This window comes from Festucalex cinctus, chromosome 8 (genome assembly GCF_051991245.1).
Source record: "Festucalex cinctus isolate MCC-2025b chromosome 8, RoL_Fcin_1.0, whole genome shotgun sequence".
Lineage (NCBI taxonomy): Eukaryota > Metazoa > Chordata > Actinopteri > Syngnathiformes > Syngnathidae > Festucalex > Festucalex cinctus.
Window position 1 is genome coordinate 18,440,033 of NC_135418.1, and position 6,469 is coordinate 18,446,501.

Genomic DNA, 6,469 nt, shown 5'->3' on the forward strand with positions numbered 1-6,469 from the left:
GACATTTTCATCCAATCATGAGTCATTATTTTAACAATCCTAACACACCCGACGATAAATAAATGAGCCAAAAGCTATTTAATGTTTTGAAGCACATAATTGAAAAGGGAAAAAAGAAAGATAAAGGTTAAAATGTACTACTTAGAAAAATATGTGGATTCTCATTGGACACGGTATGTATTGTTATCGCTCATGATACAGTATCAATACACCAACATCGGTTCCTTAAAGTACAGTGATAAGTTTAACTCTTTTAATGTGATGTGAATAGAAATATTCTCCTTGATGTACTGCTAACATTGAAAATATGAAGGATTATAATTTCGGTCTTGTCTCATGCAAACTTCAGCATCATTACGAGGACCGGGGGCGGAGCAAGGGTGTTGCGACAAGGCTTGTGCAAGTGTGACGAAAAAAAAGAAACAAATCGATTGTATTTTCACTCTTTTACCAGGCCGCTGGATTGCACTTTTACAATTCTATTTAAAGCAGCACCAAGGAGCTTTCAGTTTTGGTTGATTATGACAGCACCATATGGAGAAATATGGTATTGTTTTGCCTACAGGAAGACCACAATTCCCATGAGGACCAGCGCAGAGCATAATTTTTCTTAGCTCATGCCAGCGAGTGAAATCTGGGCCAGTGTTGATCCTTGACTGACTTTTCTTATGACGTTTCTTGAGACAAAACTTTACGGTTGCAGCTTCTACCAAGACAGCCTCAATGGCACATTTGGATCGACTTCCGTCTCTGTAACGAATGGGCAAAAAAGAATGTGACGTATGCCGTAAAGCGGCGCACAATCCACATTTGTAGTTTTTTTTTTTTTTTGTGTGGCAGGGTCCTGCCACCCTCTTCAAAGTTGCAAAGTTGCCAGGAAAAGTGACACAGACCCCATTCAACTAGCTGTAAGTCAATGTTTCATCACAAGAGTTTATGAAATATTTTTTTGAAGATTGAAATTTAAAGCATTGCTTTAAAAATAGTTCTACACTTTATTTTTGCTCCACATTACTTGTAATTTTTTTTAAGTTAATTATTTTTCCTTTTGTTTTATGGATTTTTTTTTACTTTCTTATATGTAACTTTACAGCTCTTTGAATTTCCTTGTGTACGAATTATGCCGCAAACGTGACTTGCAAAAAAAATTCAATAAATCATAAATAGCTAATCGGCAAACACAATTAAAATTCAGAATTACATGCTTACAGGCAGATTTTCAAAAGTAGCTCAACTATTTGTAGACAAGCAATACAAGCGAGTAGGGTTGTAATGATAATGGAAATATAATGATATCACAATATTAAAACTCCCACAATATATCGTTTTTGTCATTTCCTGATATTAAAATCAGCACATCTGTTAAAAAAACTCAATTTTCCATTTGTGCCGTTCTAGCACCCTCTGGTGGCTATTTTTTAAGTGCAGTTTAATTTTCACAAGGCATGTTTTGGCCCTTCTCTGTTTGAAATCCACGCTTGTGGTCAGATGAAGGGGAGCGTAATTTGCTTGTGAACAGAGTCAATATGTGGAGGAACTCACATGTGCGTGCATTAGCAAGTAAGTGCCTCAATATATATATTTTTATATGTAATATTTTTATAATATTTTTCATTGCAGTAATGTACAAAATCACAATATTGTGTGTGTGTGTTGTTTTTAGTCTGAGCTAATTTTTTTTACAATATTGTGACCTTTTTGTATCGCCAACCTCCCGACAGTATCGTGATATCATATCGTGATGTTTGGATATCGTTACATCCCTACCAGCGAGTCATTTTTCCACAGTATGTACATTTAATAAACTAAGTCTCAAAAGTTAAATGTACACGCTAAAACTTCATGTACATAGTAAATCAATATAATTCTTTTTCTCCTTTAGAAATACTCTATAATTTTTTTTTATGATAAAATCTTATCCAATAGGCGTGAATTACTAACTACTGAAAAAATATTAACAGATCAGCTTGAAAAAAAATCTATGTTCACATTTGTTTTATGCTCGCAAAGGTTGTCATCTGACATTTTCAATTATGAATCTTAACCTTTTCGCAATTTTATAAATAACTTAATGATACATTATCATCACCCAGTGTGATTCTGCTCTCCCCACCCCGAGTGTAAATCCACCGTTCCCTCACCAGGTTCCCATTCATCGCCACTTTTACAGCTCCCCTTAGTGATAACACCCAGACGTGATGATTTCCCATCCATCCGCCTGTAACCGGGTAACCTCGAGGTCACGACAGTAGCTGCGGGTCAACCTCAGAGCGGCCCAATGTTTACAGCTGGCAAACGAGCGTCGATGTGCACAGATAACGGGCCTGCTTCTCCCGAGACAAAGCTGCACGAAGGAGGGGGTAATTGACAAGTCTGAGGAGGAGGCCGACACAACCAGTTTCAAATGTGTCTCAAGGCAGGCGAGATTGAAAAGACTCATTAGCCGCCATTTGACTGATAAATGGCGGTAACATTAATTAGCAATTTAACCACTGGGGAGCCTCCTAACGTGCTTTCCTTGTATTAATGTCTCGCCCCAAATTACATTCTTTTAAGGTTTATTTGCCGCTCTAAAACTGTAAAACTTTATTCACATGAATCTGGGGTTTAAGTGCTACGTCGATAATCAGTGGGGGGAAGGATTGCCGATCCAGTGTTTACATGTATATGATTTTTACCAATGATCACGAAAAAGGAATAACTTCTCCAAAGTCCTCTTAATATAGAAGAAAAAGCAATGAAAAGTTGATGAGTCCAATTATAAAATAAAAATAAAATATAAAGTATGTTTACTTACAAAATTGTCTGCAGAAAACAAAGGAACTTAAGTAATTTTCACTAAACATTACATTTATTATCAACAGTTGAAGATTTCATTGCCTAATTTTATTTTAAATGAATAAAAATACAAATAATTTGTTCTAAGAGTTTTGTTTTGCCATATATGATTCAAGTCAGTATTTTTATTTTTATTTTTTTAACTATGGCGTCAAAATTAGTGCATTAATTTTGAATTAATTTAAGGTTCCTTTAACACCACTCTATATATATATATATATATATATATATATATATATTTTTTTAAATGCGCAATTAATGACCCCGCCCCCCCCCTTACTTGTGAAGTCTGTACTGGGGGAATTCCAGTCACAACACAGCAGACACACGCATCCACGTCAAAATTTAGTTGTCATAAATTTAATAATAGTGCTTATATTTGTGGAGATTGGATCAATTTGTATTTTGCAATTTAAAAAATGTGCAGAATTTCACAAGTTACTTCATTTTAAAGATTAGATAGCTAATAACCAAAGATAACCAATGTCTTACACATGCAATTATGCCATCTAGTGGCAGAAAATGACCTCAACACAAATCAATATCACACTCGTTTTATACAGTATTTTTTAGTTTGAACTCAAATTTATGAATTATGAAATTACTATATCAATGACCAAACGATGCAGCCATATTTCTATTTAACTTTTTTCCCCCCCCACTATTATGTTAACAAGTACATTTGGAACAGATATAAAATTTGTGATTAATCGTGAGTTAACTATTTAAGTCATGCAATTAATTACGACTACAAATTTAAATCGCCTAACACCCCTATTTTTGACATTTTACAGTACAATATTACGATTGTGACCTTCAGCTAATGAATCGATGATTGATGCTACATGTAGCTATGAGACAGCTGCATCATGCAAAGAACACGTTCATATCGTGATAGAATCAACACACTGGGCCCTCACAAACCTCGCCTTCCATTCTAATTTAGCTGTGATTAAAAATGGTTGTCGTTTAATTAATAGCGCCACAAGCCTCTTTCAGTCGGCCGCTCCCATTTCCGGCATTGGTTATCTCCCACCTGCCCAGCTGCTCAACTCTTTTGTGAGTTGTGACTGGGAATAAATGCACTATATGGTGTGCGACCATTCAACTTGTTTTATTGCAAAATGTTACTCGTGAAATTAATGCTTTTGAGAATTTATGCATGCAGTTATCTCCCAGCGATTAACGTCCTTTGCAAATCAAACTAAGGCTAATTAGCGGATCTGTTCTTAAATCTGCAACGCAAAACCAAAATGCCAGAGTGAAAGAAAAGCCCGTAAAGATCGCCATTGTTCCTCCGTCACCGCTCGAATTGTCTGCACGTCCGCGCCTGTCTCCGCCTCAGCAGCAAGACAACAAAACAGCCATGCAAACGAAGCGCTGCCAATTCAATGAAGCGGCATATTGATAAAGTGTTGCCATATCTCCGAGTCATTCACACGCGCGCAGCCGTCGCGCCAAAGCCGTCTTTTGTCGTCCTATTCGTCACCTTAGGACAGCGCTGACGGACGTCGATAGGCGCAATAACAGATGATTATTCCAGCTGAGCTCAGCAGCGCGGGGTCAGAGGTCACCTGTGACATCACCTCCAAAAATACAAGCCGGGGTTTGTCTGTTGTCGATGTCATCTTGCTTTTCCTTGTGTTTGCTTCTGACCTGGACACAGATTGATTGGAAAATATATTTTGCTAGATAAAGACTTTGGATAATAGTACGGTACTGACCATGTAAGATCAGCGGCCATTTGAAGCTCATTTGAAGCTTTGCAATGACATCTTGATCTCATGATGTTAAAAAAATGTCAACAGCATGACGAGAGGGACGGTTATATACCGATTCAAAATTGAACCGGAAAATTAATTGGTCCATTTGTGGGTCAAACACATGTTGGGAATTTTGCTATTCAGCTCAGTTGTTAGCGAACAGCTACTTGCACAATAATTGAGCAACTGGACGCATGCATTCAAAAGTTGAAAGGTCAACTTAAGTTGTTGTGCATTTTAAGTTCACCTGAAAATTTCACACGAAAGCTGAATATACCAAAGTTTTTCTGAATAGTGTATATTAACTTATAAACATATGCAGGCCTGGAAAAAAAAATAGGCGGTCATTGCAAAATGTTCATTTTCTTGATTGTTCCATTTACAGGTTCAACCGGTATAACCGTGCTGCCAAAAATGCTTGGCTCGCATTTGTTCTGACCATAGCATTGGACTACATTTCCCATGATTCTTAGACTCAACAGCCGGAAGTAATTCTCGTTCCGGTTTGACGAAAACATGGACGCCTGCTAGCGAGGAACGCAAATGTAATAGGAAAGAATTTGAATGAAAGACGACAAACTAAAAAGCTGACATCCATCCATACGTAAAGCACACCAGCCTAGCACGCTGCCGATTTTTGAGAAAAGTAAAGAATTTTAGCATGCCTTATGCGCCAAAAGTGAAAAATATTTTTATTTTGACGGGCTTTTGTCACATGCATCCATGGAATATATTAGTTAAGGGATTTTACAAAAAATAATCGTGCCGATTTTCAAGTGAAATCTAGTGACCGTATGTTGTGCAATTGTGATTCTACACTGTTCATTTATGTACATGCAGTTGTCTTGGTCATTTTTTTATGTTATTTCTTTATTTTAACTCTTTTATTGCCACACGTTATTAAAAAAAAAAAAAATTGTAATTCTAATTCGCAGCTCTAGTTGGGGCCCGAGCAGCTACCGCTGCCATCTGCTGGCCATAGTTCATGGGTGTTTTTGATTTCACATCTCATTGACCCGGCTGTGCTGCTGCTGCTGCAAAAAAAAAAGTAGTTGACGTCACTTAACGTTTATGGGAGCATACATCATGATTTTACTAAACGTTATAAAACGTTTTTGGCGGTGAAAGAGTTAATAAGGTGTTCTGAAAGACACTTTATCTCAGCATAGTGTTTTCATGTGTAAAATAGGTTATATTGTGCATTTTTTAACGGGTTATTTTTTAACGGGTTATTTTTTAACAGTATATATTAATTTTTTTGTTCTGAACTTGTATATAGTGAGTCACTACTTGGCAATAATAATTAATAAAATAAAAAAAAAGGGGGGGGGGGAAACAAAACAAGGAACCCAGGGTGAATTGAAAACAAACCAAACTTGAGCAATTTGCAGACAATATTTAATAAATAAATAAATAAATAAATAATATGATTACCTTTGGTGTCTCACTCAAAAAAGTAGTCTATCAAATTGAAATATTTTAGTTGTACCTATTGATGCACTCGCTAGCTGATCAAGAGACTATTTGACATTTTGTTACTGTAGCAAGGTTAAAACCTGTACTGCTAAGAGGGAAGAATACAGGTTAGATTTTGATGCAATATGATATGGGATGGAATTATTCCATCCCTTCTTGCTGTCGAGTATCTACTGCTCAGGAAAGGAAAACATGTCTTTAGTGTTGTCTGTCTGGAGCATGACAAAGGCCAAAAAGAAATTCAAATCCAACCTGATGGCTGAGTAAGGCCAATGACATGGAACCTCGTGGTTGCCCAAAGCGAGCTGCCGCTCGACTGTAAACGCTCATGGGACTGCTGTAAATAATATCGGAGTCGAGGAGAGGTCAGAGCCTCTCTGTATATAAGGTAC